This window comes from Podarcis pityusensis, assembly GCF_964106645.2.
Source record: "Podarcis pityusensis genome assembly, chromosome: 11".
NCBI classification, from domain to species: domain Eukaryota; kingdom Metazoa; phylum Chordata; class Lepidosauria; order Squamata; family Lacertidae; genus Podarcis; species Podarcis pityusensis.
Window position 1 is genome coordinate 16,563,879 of NC_138036.1, and position 13,778 is coordinate 16,577,656.

Below are 13,778 nucleotides of genomic sequence, written 5' to 3' on the forward strand. Positions count from 1 at the left end.
CTTATCTCACTCTCAAAGTTTCTCCATATGCATTGTTGGAGTGTTGTGGCACCAAGCAATGGGGAAGGGGCTCCCAAGCGGTTGTGTAAATGAATCAGGCCTTCAACTTTGGCTTAAAAGAGAGTGTCACAGTGATTTACTAATATTGGTGGACTGATATTTTGTGGGCTGCTCCAAGCAACTTTTGTATAATAATTCTTGCCCTTATTACTAACTTGACAAAAAAATACCACATACTAAACACACACACACACACACACACACACACACACACACACACACACCCTTCTTCCCTAACTGTTCTTTGCTGATGTTGGAACTTCAATGATTTAGCCAATTAGGCTCCCTAGTCATGACCTCCTGTAACTTAAACCGGGCATGTCTCTTCTTGAGTTATAGGTGACTGGCATCTTCCTACGCCTGAAATATTTTCCCAGGAAACTCCTACCAGAAAGAAAAAGCCTGCCCTTATCCTTTCCACCCCCACTACAGCTAAGCAATGGGGCTTGTGTCAGAAGTCAGTTTAGTAAGGACCGTGGGAGAAACAGCCATGCAGGCACCATCATCAAAGGGCTGGGAAAGCATCTAAGCCCTGAGCAAAGGGATAGACTTGTCTCCTTCAAACCACAGCTACAGCATTGCATTGTGTGCACCCAGGGCTGGATTAAGACCTTTAGAGGCCCTAAACACTTAAAAGGCTTTGGTGCCCCCATATATATCTGATTCAAAATATAAACAATAGTAAACCATAAAATAAATTTTTATTTTTTGAAATGAAACAAAACCTACTGTAAGATGGAAAACAATGTTTATTTTTGTATACTTCCACTTTATTATTTGAATTTTTTTTCTCCTACTGTTTCTAATGGCAAAGTCTTATATCAGATCCTCAAAACTAACCTTATGTAATACACCAGCTTCTATACTTAGATGAGATAAAGCACCCAGCCTGCCTTGTTGCAGAGTTGTTCTGTTGGGATTTTTAATATACCTCAGCCAAGAAAACGAACACTCAGCAGAGCAATTTGTGACCATTAATATTAAAAATCTGGCAATGGAAAGTTTCTGTGGTGCTCCCTTGCCTCGATGCCCTAAGCGTGTGCTTGTTTTGCTTAATGGTTAATCCAGGCCTCGGTGCACCGCTTCAACAGCATAGCAACTCCTAGAATTTGACCATATGCCTGCAGAATTTGTCCCTTTTCTCATTAAAACATCGCTTCTGCCTGAAAATTATTTGTCACAAGTCTCAAACAGGCAGCAGCTGTGGAATGTCCACCTTGTGTCAGCTTTTTCGGTTGCCATCTGTTTGCTGAGCTGTTTGCTGTTTAAATTGTTTCCTGGGAAAAGAACTGATTTAAAATAGGATTCTTGCCAGGTCACGGCCATGAGGGCAATTCAAGTGTTAGGTTGAAGAAATCCTGACTTGTGTGCATTCCTTTCTAGTCATGTAGTTCAGCAACAGTTTTGCGTGGTGCACATTACAGTGGGATACAAAAAAGGCAGACTTTGCAGCGTGCCACGAAATGCAGCCTATTCCAAGGAAGAGGAGCCAGGGCCCTGGCATTATTGATCAAGTGGCAGGGAGAGCCAGCAGTGCCCAGATACTGGAAGAAGCCCAAAAATATTGTGATTTTTAAATGGATAGTGTGCACACATACAAACACAGGGCTACTACAAGCCCCACATTGGGCAAAAGATTTCTGCATTGCAGGGGTTGGACTAGATGTCCCTCATGGTGCCTTCCAACTCAATTCTATGATTCTATTAGGCTATGCTAAGGTATTGTGACTGGCTTGAAGTCACTCAGTGAGTCTCACCCTGAATACTGGGTCCTAGTCCATTGCTCTAATCCCTAAACAACACTGGCTCTCCAAACTGTCCAAATAGTGTGCTCAGATTTGTTTATTACTTTTCAGAGATGCATCTGATCTGAAAGTAGCCTAGCCCATGCAATCGAAAGTGTCCTTCAGGGCAGGTTAAAAAATGATGGTGGGGATGGCAACCACTCACTTTTTCACCCTATCTACAATTACCATATTTTTTGCTCTATAAGACGTACCAGACCACAAGACGCACCTAGTTTTTGGAGGAGGAAAACAAGGAAAAAAATATTCTGAATCTCAGAAGCCAGAACAGCAAGAGAGATCTCTGCGCAGTGAAAGCAGCAATCCCTCTTGCTGTTCTGGTTTCTTGGATAGCTGTGCAGCCTGCATTCGCTCCATAAGACGCGCACACATTTCCCCTTACTTTTTAGGAGGGAAAAAGTGAGTCTTATAGAGCAAAAAATATGGTAATCTGGCATGGGACCCCTGAAAATTCCCCAAATGTATGGGAAATCCTGTTGTCTTTGTCCATGGAGTTTTCTTGGCAGGGATATTGGAGTGGCTTGCCGGTTCCTGCTCCAGGTGGATCACATTTGATCAAAACTCTCCACTATGACCTGTCCATCTTGGGTGGCCGTGCACGGCATAGCTCATAACTCCTCTGAGTTATTCAAGCCCCTTCACCACGGCAAGGCAGTGACATCTTAAAAAGCAGAGACATCACCTTGCCAACAAAGGTCCGTATAGTTAAAGCTATGGTTTTCCCAGTAGTGATGTATGGAAGTGAGAGCTGGACCATAAAGAAGGCTGATCGCCGAAGAATTGATGCTTTTGGATTATGGTGCTGGAGGAGACTCTTGAGAGTCCCATGGACTGCAAGAAGATCAAACCTCTCCATTCTGAAGGAAATCAGCCCTGAGTGCTCACTGGAAGGACAGATCCTGAAGCTGAGGCTCCAATACTTTGGCCACCTCATGAGAAGAGAAGACTCCCTGGATGTTGGGAAAGATGGAGGGCACAAGGAGAAGGGCACGACAGAGGACGAGATGGTTGGACAGTGTTCTCGAAGCTACCAGCATGAGTTTGACCAAACTGCGGGAGGCAGTGGAAGACAGGAGTGCCTGGCGTGCTCTGGTCCATGGGGTCACGAAGAGTCAGACACGACTAAACGACTAAACAAATGGGAAATGTGAGTGCATTATTTGTGGATGCAGGGGATCTGTGTGTGCACTTTCCCCTGAGGTTTTTCTAGTCAACAGCAGAGAGACAGACAAAGGAAGAGAGAGTCTGAGCAGGTTTCAGGCTCATCTGATGTTCAGTGCATACTGACTCGCAGTTTTGCCAGGAGGGGGCGCTGTGGTGCAGAGCTGGCAGTCCAAGCTTGACTTGGTGGTTGTTCTCTGGGGGATTCTGTGCTGAAAAGAGATGTGCTGACCTCTTTGATTTCAATGTTTCTTGCTGTTGTGGATCTAAAGTCTTTTTCATCTTTAGCATCTGCTTTCCTTGTCTCATATTATTAAAATAGCTTGTGTAACTTACCGATGCTTTTGAAGAATTCCAAATTAGTAAAATACATATTGCTTGTTTAATTAAAACGATCTCCTCCTGTTAACATGCACTCCTCACATTTTGCAATGCTCCTGTCGATAGAAATAATTCTCCGTACCTATGACACAGATCCTGCATATTGCTCTTGGTGCAGATATTGTACAACCCCCTTGTATACCAGGTGCATCAGTCAGAAGTTTCTAAGAAAGTCTCGGTGCCTCTCCAAAACATTTCCTTTCAGCAAATCTAAAAATGGAATCCAACCAGTTTATACAATAACTTTTCGACAGACACAAGCACTACATGGGAGGAGGTGGGAGGCTGTCACCAAACAGTTAATCCAGTTAACTGTCTAATACTAAATAGCTCAGTTGGTTGGAGCATGGTGCTGATAACGCCAAGGTCACAGGTTCAAAACTCATATGGGACAGCCGTATATCCCTGCATTGCAGGGGGTTGGACTAGATTATTCTCTCTCTTTTTTAAAATTATTTTTTAATTCAAAATTAAAAGAAAACATATTATCCAGAAACATATCATCCTTATTTCCCCCCATTTTTTCCTCCCTCCCCTTCCTCCCCCCACAGAACCCACCCACCCCCACCCCCCGACTTCCCTCAGTTCCAGTCTTTGATTTCTCTAAAAACGCTGTTTTCTGCATGTTATACAGTTGTATAGATCCTCTATTGTATTTAGCTGATAATTATCAATAAAAAGTTTGTGAATATTTATTCAAAACCATCCAAGGAGTCCAGTTCGCTTTGTTGCGTCTTCAAATACTTTGTAAAGGGTTCCCATTCATCTTTAAAGTCACAGTTATCCTTGTCCCGTAGCTTGTATGTCAGTTTTGCCAGTTCTGCATAGTCCATCAATTTTTCTTGCCATGATTCTTTAGTTGGGGTTTCTTCAGTCTTCCATCCTTGTGCTATTAAAACTCTCACGGCCGTTGTTGCATACATGAAGATGTTTTTCAGCTTTTTTGGCAGATCTTTCCCTACAATCCCTAATAAAAATGCTTCAGGTTTTTAAACAAATGTTAAATGGAACATTTTCTTCAATTCGTTATATATCATTTCCCAAATTTTTTTAATTACCTTACAATCCCACCACATATGATAAAATGTCCCCTCCTTTTCTTTACACTTCCAACATATATTTGAACTAGTTTTGTACATTTTCCCTAACTGCACTGGTGTTGGACTAGATTATTCCCAGGGTCCCTTCCAGCTCTACAATTCTATGATTCTTTATGTGTGGAGGAAAAGAGATAAATCACTCGCTCCTCATTGTATCTTTTTCAGGCAGACCAAAATCCTTCTAGCGTCCTGCTCCAAGGACTTCTTTAATCTTTAGACCTCTCAGTCCTTATCACCAGAAGAGTCCAGCTGGATAAGGCCAAAGGTCCAACTAATTCAGTATCCTCTTCTCACAGTTACCACAGTGGTATACCTGATGCACAGTTCCCTGCAAGTCAAGGAGACAGAGAGCAGATTTTTATGGCTTGAGAAAGAAAGCAAGTTCCACTAGAGGGCAGTCATGTCTAAATATCAGCAGTAAATCTGCCTGAAAGCAAATAACTGGAGACCTCTTATACAGTGGTACCTCTGGTTACGAACTTAATTCGTTCCGGAGGTCCGTTCTTAACCTGAAACCATTCTTAACCTGAGGTACAACTTTAGCTAATGGGGCCTCGCGCTGCCACTGTGCAATTTCTGTTCTCATCCTGAGGTAAAGTTCTTAACCCGAGGTACTATTTCTGGCTTGCGGAGTCTGTAGCCCGAAGTGTTTGTAACCCGAGGTGTTTGTAACCCGAGGTACCACTGTATTAGATACATTTCTAACCAAACTCCATGCTGGGACATGTAATTGTCTCTTGGATTAGAATCATGGATAATTGCTCAGTAACTGCACAGTATAAATTGCAATGTGATGTAGCTGTAATCACCACTGGCACTTGCATTCTCTATTGTTCCTGATTGCTATAATCACTACAGTGTAGTTTTCCAAAATTTACTCCACTTTTTAAAGCCCTGATAGCTTTCCATGCTATCATTCCAGACACTAAGGGCATTTCCAGATTGTCACTATTTTTGAGTGGTAAAGGTAAAGGTAAAGGGACCCCTGACCATTAGGTCCAGTCGTGACCCACTCTGGGGTTGTGGTGCTCATCTCGCTTTACTGGCCGAGGGAGCTGGCGTACAGCTTCTGGGTCATGTGGCCAGCATGACTAAGCCACTTCTGGAGAACCAGAGCAGCGCACGGAAACGCCATTTACCTTCCTGCTGGAGTGGTACCCATTTATCTACTTGTAATTTGACGTGCTTTCAAACTGCTAAGTTGTCAGGAGCAGGGACCGAGCAACGGGAGCTCACCCCGTCGCGGGGATTCGAACCACCGACCTTCTGATTGGCAAGTCCTAGGCTCTGTGGTTTAACCCACAGCGCCACCCGCGTCCCTATATGTGGGATAGAGTACACATTATTTGCAGTCTTTGATAAGCAGTCTTACCACCTTTTTTACTGGGCATGCTCCTGTGCATTTTAACAGCAGCTTGACAGATTTAACAGCAGAAATGCATCATGTCTTCATGCCAAGAATAGGGTTGCTCAGTGCTACTTTTCTAGAAACCGAGGTGCCGGAACTCACCACAAACACCTCCCTTGTTCTCTTATCATGGCAATGGTGCCCAACTGAGAGGTGCCAGAATTGAGTTCCAGCTGGAAAAAAGCCCTGGCATCACTTCAATTCCTGTGTGTCAGGCTGCTCTGAAAGGCACAGGAGCAGGGCGAGTTTAAAAGATGGCAACATGAGGCTTGCTTTATTATGAAAAGCCTGTGGAGGGTGTGCTAGGGGAAAAAAGGAACTGGAAAGGACGGCAAATGGTTTGCTGAAAATGCCGGTTACCTTTTTATTTGTGGCATTTTTAAATTTGTTTTGACATTGTTTCTCCTAGAGTAAGAGGAAAGAGGAGTAGAGAAATGTAAGAGACAATCTGAGAGTGGGGTCTATTTTAAGCACACACCCCCTCACACTTCTCATTTAGAAATGCTTCTTCAAACCCTAAAATAATCCACGGCAAATGACAAAAGGAGCACCAGATGGTTAAAGAATCACCATGGAGATAATCCAGTGGAATGGTATCTAAGAGGAGTGCAAACAAGATTAAGGCGAGATCTGAAATGGCAAAATTGCATCCTAGAAGTAGCTCAGAGGAAGACTTTTGGCCTGTCCCCAGCGTACATCCTGCATCAGTGCAGAGGGGTGAAAGAACAAAGCGGTGACCATTTGCGGAGCGAGACAAAGGAGCTGACAAGCTCACTTGCTGCCTGTCAAGGCCTGTATTATGAGGCTTGGCTTATTCATGTGAGCCCTCCAGAACTGTATCAGCTTTGTGAACACCACCCTACCCTGCTCAACTCACCTGCGTTCTCAGGTGGAAAGTGTGTGCCACCTACATATTGTCCCTGTGAAGGATGGTCCTTTGTGGAGTCCCTCAATGTCAGGAAGCCACAAAGAGGTTCTAAAGGATGGGGAAACTGTGGTCCTCCATATGTGGCTAGAGCACAACTCAGGTGATACCTCGACCACTGGCCTAGGGCTGGTGGGTATAGTCCAGTAACATCCAAGGGGGGGGACAGATTCCCCAGACTTCTTAGTATAGGGTTTCTGTCAACAGTTCTGCTGCCACCCCCATTCTGGAGAACAGCATCCCTGTTGAGATTTGTCCTTTCTGGAAACAATTTGAGACTTTTTTTTTTTAATCCTACCAGCTTTTCCAGCTTAAGTATTTATTCTGTATATCTTACTTGCTGGAGTGGGTGGGTTTGGTATTGTCTTTAAAGCTATTTTTAGTTGTTTTGAATTGGCTCGAGACTCATGTGGAAAGCTATCCACAAATTAATATAATAGGTACAACAACGCAGGTGGGCAGTTCTTTCCCTGGTGACTTGCTTTCCCTCTGTGTACATGGAATTAGACAGGACAGTTGCGGAAGTAGCAGGCAGGGGAAAAAACTCAGTGACTTGGGCTGGATCTAGACACACCAAAGGAGCGTTTCAGTTTAAAGCATTGTAATTTTAAACAGGGAAAACAGGTAGAGAAAAACAGGACTCCACATCGCCATCTGGTGGCACAATGTTATATGGCATATAAAGGTAAAGGGACCCCTGACCATTAGGTCCAGTCACGACTGCCTCTGGGGTTGCGGCGCTCATCTCGCTTTATTGGCCGAGGCAGCCAGCGTACAGCTTCTGGGTCATGTGGCCAGCATGACTAAGCCGCTTCTGGCGAACCAGAGCAGCGCACAGAAACGTCGTTTACCTTCCCGCCGGAGAGGTACCTATTTATCTACTTGCACTTTGACATGTTTTCGAACTGCTAGGTTGGCAGGAGCAGGGACCGAGCAACGGGAGCTCACCCCATCGTGGGGATTCAAACCGCTGACCTTCTGATCGGCGAGTCCTAGGCTCTGTGGTTTAACCCACAGCACCACCCGCATCCCTTACTATATGGCATATACTACGCATATAAATCACTTTTTCTTTACCAGTCTAGCTGAGTCCTTGGCCATGCAGACAGCACCAAGACAGGAGGGAGACAGAAAGTGAGGTGTTTGGAGAAGGCTTGTTTACTAAGGGTAGAAAAATAGCCACAAAACTAGTATGGCACCATGGAAGAGAAAGAACTCCAGGTGCAGTTTATTATAAGCCCAATGAATTTTGGAAAATTCTTTCTTCAGGGGCATGCTTTAGGAACAGTTCTCATGCTGAAGGAATACTGCATACTGCTGCGAAAAGATACTGGGTTTATAATAAACTACATGTTTAGCATCTAGAGTTCTTCCTCTCTCTTTTTTGCTTGCTGCATAAAAAGGCCTTTGCTTTACACAACTCCTACCTGAATCTTTAGTCCAAAAATGGGGAAACCAGCAGCACTGCAGGTATTGTTGGACTCCAGGTCCCTTCAGCCCCAGACAGCATGGCCAGCGGTCAGGAGTGATGGGAATTGGAGTCCAGAAACTTCTGGAGCACTGCTTGATTGGTAGCAAACACCACATGATGCGGTGGCAGCACTGCGGCGAACAAAGAGCTTGGCTGCAGGAGTTGCACCCCAACACACACCCCCTTCTCCTCCTAATGCTTTTCCCTCCCTTATGGGAGTTCTGCACTGGCACAGCAAAATACCACAGGAGGGGGCTGGCGTTTCTGTTTGTTCGCCCACAGTGGAAAGCTTCATCCAAAGCCTCATCACCAGATTGTCAACACCAGTGCCAGGCTTTGATCATCTGTCCAGGGCACAGATGGGAAACAAGAGGCTTCCCTTTTCCCTTTTACACAGGCAGCTCCAGATCCTGAAGGGAAGTTTTCAGCCTGGGAATATTCGTGCGGAGCACCAGTTTGCTCTTGCGGTTCCTTTTGCAGCCGGAAATACATGTGTCAAATCCTGCTGCTCTTGGCTAATGGCCATCATTGGATTGGCTCCTCTCAGTTCCTCTCTGTACCTCCTTTCTCATGAAAACAATTGTTGAGTACATTGGCTGGGATTAAAGGCCCTTTACGTATTTATTCACAATATTTCTAAACCACCCCATAATCAAAGTTCTCTCTTCAGAAATTGACATAAGGAACCCAAAATGACAAAAATACAAATGCGGCATAAAACCAAATGGCAGAAGAGCTTAAAATTAACCAGTACTACTCACAGCACAACAAGCAGAGTTAAAACTTGCAAAAATTCAGAACTGTCAACGCCTTAAAAGCCTCTAAAAAGTTCTTAAATACCCTTTAGAAGTCTTCACCTAGCACTGAAAAGGAGAGCTTCTCTTGGGAGGGTGTTCTGCAGGACAGACCACAGACTAGATTCTCTTGCAAGCAGCCACCCTAGTCATGGACGTTCAAACGGGGGCCTCCAATTATGACTATGAGGTCTGGGAAAATATACATGGAAGGAGGTGATCCTTCTGGAGGGCTTTAAACATTAAAACCTGTACTTTCGGTTGGCATCACTGGAAACATGTAGGAAGTTGCATTATATTATATTTGCCCATCAAGCTTAGGGATGGAGGAGACATTCAATTTGATTTGTATTTATAGCTGAACCTATCAAATCCGCACTTTCTGAAACTATACATGAACTAAAATATTTTGAGCACTACATGCACATGCGTTGTTTGTACAAACAAGGCAGGGTTAGGATCAGAATGAACAGGTGTGATCTTGCTGCTCCAGCACATGTTGATGGTGCCCATTTTGTCTAGAGTATGAACAGGGTCACAGATGTTGCTGTTTCTTAGAGGCTCCTACAGTATATCTCCTAAAATCTAGGACCTCAATCAGTGCCTGTATTCATGCTGTTGTTATATCTCATTCTTGAAAACGTGTTGGTTACATTAATGGAAAACAAATGTGGGGGGAGAAGAACCCACAAAACCACCTTCTTTGAACTTGAGTGCACTTGAGGCTATGAATTACATTTCCATGCCCTTTTGGCTAAATACCTTATGATATACAATGTGCTCTCAACAGGGATATTGTTGCTTCAAAGTCCAGATTCCATCTGGAAGTGATCCAAAATCTTGTTGGCTGGGCCTGGGAGAGAATAATTTCTGTTCAGTGAAATACATCCCACCCCCCTTCCCTGCTTGGCAAAGGAAACCTTTTTGGAAACACATTTCTGCATGTTAGCATTAACAGAAATACTGTTTTGTTTTGTTTTTTTATTATACTGCTGTCCTTGGTATGAGCCAGACAAGTTGTGCAGACACGGCTTGTTGTAAAAGGACCTCTTTAATCAAGAGTTACAGTGGTATGCATTAATTACTGTAACCTCTGTTTCCAGTGCAGTAATTTGCTACATGATCCTTTTCACTATGTTGTGATTTACCACAAGGGAAATGAACTGCTTTAAACTATCCAAACCAATCCACCAGTTTCCTTCTCTGAAACAATTACTTGATTAGCTCGATTTAGGACTTTATTGATTTCAGACATTGCAAGTCTCTTGTTCCTCACATAGGACCAAGACATTGGCTTTTGTTTGCATAATGTTTCTCTTTAGTGCTTCCTTCTCTGCTATGCAACCTTGCAGATCAAAGTGAATAGATTCTTGCAGTAATTCGAAACGTTGGCTACATTAGTTCCAAAAATTAGAAGTAGGATTGACTGGATTGATTGTCAAAAGTCCTGATATGTGGTATAAAATTACCGAAAGGTCACATGTTTGGACCAACTCTCCCTCTTTGCACGAGCTGTTAGATTCCCTGAAAAGAAAGTATCCCTGCGCGCCTTTGGATGGCCTGTTGACCCATGCATCATTCATCCTGATTTTCTTGCACAAAGCTTACAAGGTTGTTAATACTCTGTCCAGTCTTTACTGAGCATGTGCTCTTTGTTTGTGGGATGGTTATAGCACAACAAGCATTCCTCTAGATCTTCCGGAGATTTGCTTGCAGAGGGTTTACCAGGCTTCTCTTTAATCATTTGCTCATCCCACGATTTGTACTGCATTTCCCCAGCACTTTCTGAACCACTAAAAGTCATTTTGGGGGGGGGGGGAGTGGATTTGTTGTGCTGGGATGACAGAGTTCTTTGGTCCACTTTAATTGTGCAAGCCTAAACTTCTGGTATGCACTTGAATCCCACATGCAAAATACTGACAATCTGGCGGCATCCACACAACGAAGACTTTCAAAAATGTGTTTAGTAAGTTCTGATTGGAAGGGGCAACAATACATTGCACTGAGGTCACCTGTTGCTCACAGATCTCACCATGGACTTGATACTTGAGTCCTGGCTTCCCACGTTGTATCACAAAAATGGTATCAGAAATTTGAGGCTGCTTTATTTACCCTTTTACAAAGTTTTATTGGTTTTATAGTAAAATGACATTAATAAACACTAAGAAAACCTGTAGGGTGTTACATGTATACATTGGTCGCATACAAGGGAAAAAAAGTGGAGCTGGGAGACTGTCAAATAACTAAGTCATTGAATACTTTGCCAAGACTTCAACTATCCGTGACAAAACCTCACCATAAGTAAGCATGAGTGGCTGGAGGTCTGACATTAACATCACTTCTGTTTACATAGCTGATCTATGGGAACCATACCTTGTCAAAATGATCGTGTTTAGTTTGGCCTCTGACACCCTTTCTGTGTTGCATCAAATGCTCAGGAAGAGCCAGATCCCAAATTTTCACATCCCATCCCATCAGAGATGGGTCTTTGGAGTCTTTCCAATGAGAGGCAATCTCTCAACAGGCAGCAGTAAACAGCATGGCAGTTAGGCCCTTATGTATAAGGGGAGTGTGTAGATCAGCATCCAGTTTCACAAGGGCTAAAGCAGAGTTTGGGTTCAATGACTGACCAATAAGGCCGTCACTTTTCTGCAGTTCACACCTGAATGAGACCTAAAATCTAGTTCATTCAGAACAAGCCCTGGAAGAAAGGAACAGGGATGTACGAACAGAAGTTTCTATCCTGTCATTACATGGGATATTGTCAGCTGTAGGTCAGCATGGAGACTCAGATACAAGCAATAAAGCTAATTCTTTATTCAAGGAAACAGAATACAAGCAGATAAACCTATGGCAAGACTGCCCCAGGAAAGCAGTTGCCAGAACTGTCCCTCCCACTTCCCCCCAAGTTTCCTCCCCAGCCATTGGGGAGGGGCTCTCTGTGCTCTTTGCTCTGCTGCATGCAAATCTTTCCATGCCCTTCGAGATAAGGAAGCATGGGGGCTGAATACAGTAGGACTGGCAGGCTCCTGTTGCAGATTGAGCCCCCCCTTCCTCAGCTGTCCTAGGTCTGCAGTGCTTTCTGCCCCTTCTTCCTCTCTCTCACTCAAGCCTGTTGCTTGTTCAGCATGCTACCATTCTGCCCCCCCCCTCATCCTCTGACCTGTGTCCCACCACCACTCCCCTGGCTCTGAACCTTCCTCTTCTGAGGTTTCCCTAGGGGGTTCTTCAGCTGAAACCTCCCACCACTCCTCATCGCCCAGCCAGCCCCTGACAGATACAGACTTGAGGATAGGATTGTACCAACTCCCCATGGATTGGTGGAGTACAATGCAAGACTTGCAGGAAAAACTGATTCAGCAATACTCCTCGGCTGGCAGGAGGGCGCTGCAGATATAACGTGTATGCTAGCAAAACCCAAACCAGCATAAGGGAAGGGTGACGGGCAGGGAAGCAGACCTTAGTCAGAACCCAATGCTTTATTGAGGGCAAGTCCTACTTCTGATGAAGGTATGTTTCTCACTCCTGCAAAAAGTGTGGCATTAGTTGGATATGATTTGAATAGAACTCCTGCACCCAGCCAGAGCATACCAGCAGGGGTACCTGCTGAGGATCTGCTTTGCATGCATCATGTTCCAGGTTCAGTCCCTGGCATCTCCAGGGAGGGCTGGGAGATGCCTGCCCAAAACCCTGGAGAGCCACTGCCAATCTGTGTAGACACTACTGAGCTAAATAGATTAATGGTCTGAGCCAGGATCAGGCAGCTTCCCATATAAGGCTTCCCAGCCAGGAAGCACGTTCAGATGATTTGAATGGCTCCTTCTCCCAAGGAAGTGTGTAATTAGGATGTGTATTTTATCCACAAGGAAATCAAGTGCGGTTCTTCCTATGGCTAAAATGTAAATGTTTAGCCGAGCCTCTGACCAGAGGGAATTGTGCAATAATTGTAGAGGTTACCACCCTTTCTTGTTTGTTTTCTTTAGAAACACATGCTCGTTCTTTAGCCTGGAATGATGGCTGGCTTTGGCCTAGACCATGTGAATGTATACTGTGAAGTGAGAAGCCATCTCTAATCTCTAGGGAGAGATAATGTGTGGCTGCTGCACTATTGGCTTGAGAGTTAATTGCTACTCTGCTCCAGAGTGATGTTCCTTATACAAGCATCCTCCAACTTTGGACTGTGGTTTCTGGGCAATGCTGATTGATGCTTCAGGGATTCCTCCACATCTGTCAGCCACAGTATATCCTGCATCAGCAAATTCTAGTGCTGTCCTTCCCTTGGGAAGTTCCACTGTCTATATATTGACGGAAAGAGGGAGATTGATGAAGATAAGAGATACAGGGAGCAGGGGAGAGAGAAGGGGCTTGGGGGAGAGATTCTTGCCCTCCCTCTGCCCACCAGAGATGTGTGACATCTGTGTGCAGAGAAATCTATTTCAAATCATTTTTTTCCTATGCAGATTTTCATGGGGAAATGACAACCATTGCCACTTGTGCTGCCAATCTGTCAATATTAATGACTTATTACTTCAAGTCATGAGGGACGCGGGTGGCGCTGTGGGTTAAATCACAGAGCCTAGGACTTGCCGATCAGAAGGTCGGCAGTTCGAATCCCTGCAAGCGGGTGAGCTCCCGTTGTTCGGTCCCAGCTCCTGCCCACCTAGCAGTTCAAA

At 44.5% G+C, this 13,778-nt stretch overlaps 1 long non-coding RNA gene across 1 annotated transcript in view; it reads right to left on the reverse strand.

Annotated features, from left to right (window-relative positions):
- Window positions 1–3,992: 3,992 nt before the first annotated feature.
- LOC308458808 overlaps window positions 3,993–13,778 on the reverse strand; it is a 38,281-nt gene continuing 28,495 nt past the window's right edge. Inside the window, exon 3 of the long non-coding RNA XR_013977687.1 lies at window positions 3,993–4,835. This is a non-coding gene — a long non-coding RNA (uncharacterized lncRNA). The remainder of the gene's footprint in view (window positions 4,836–13,778) is intronic.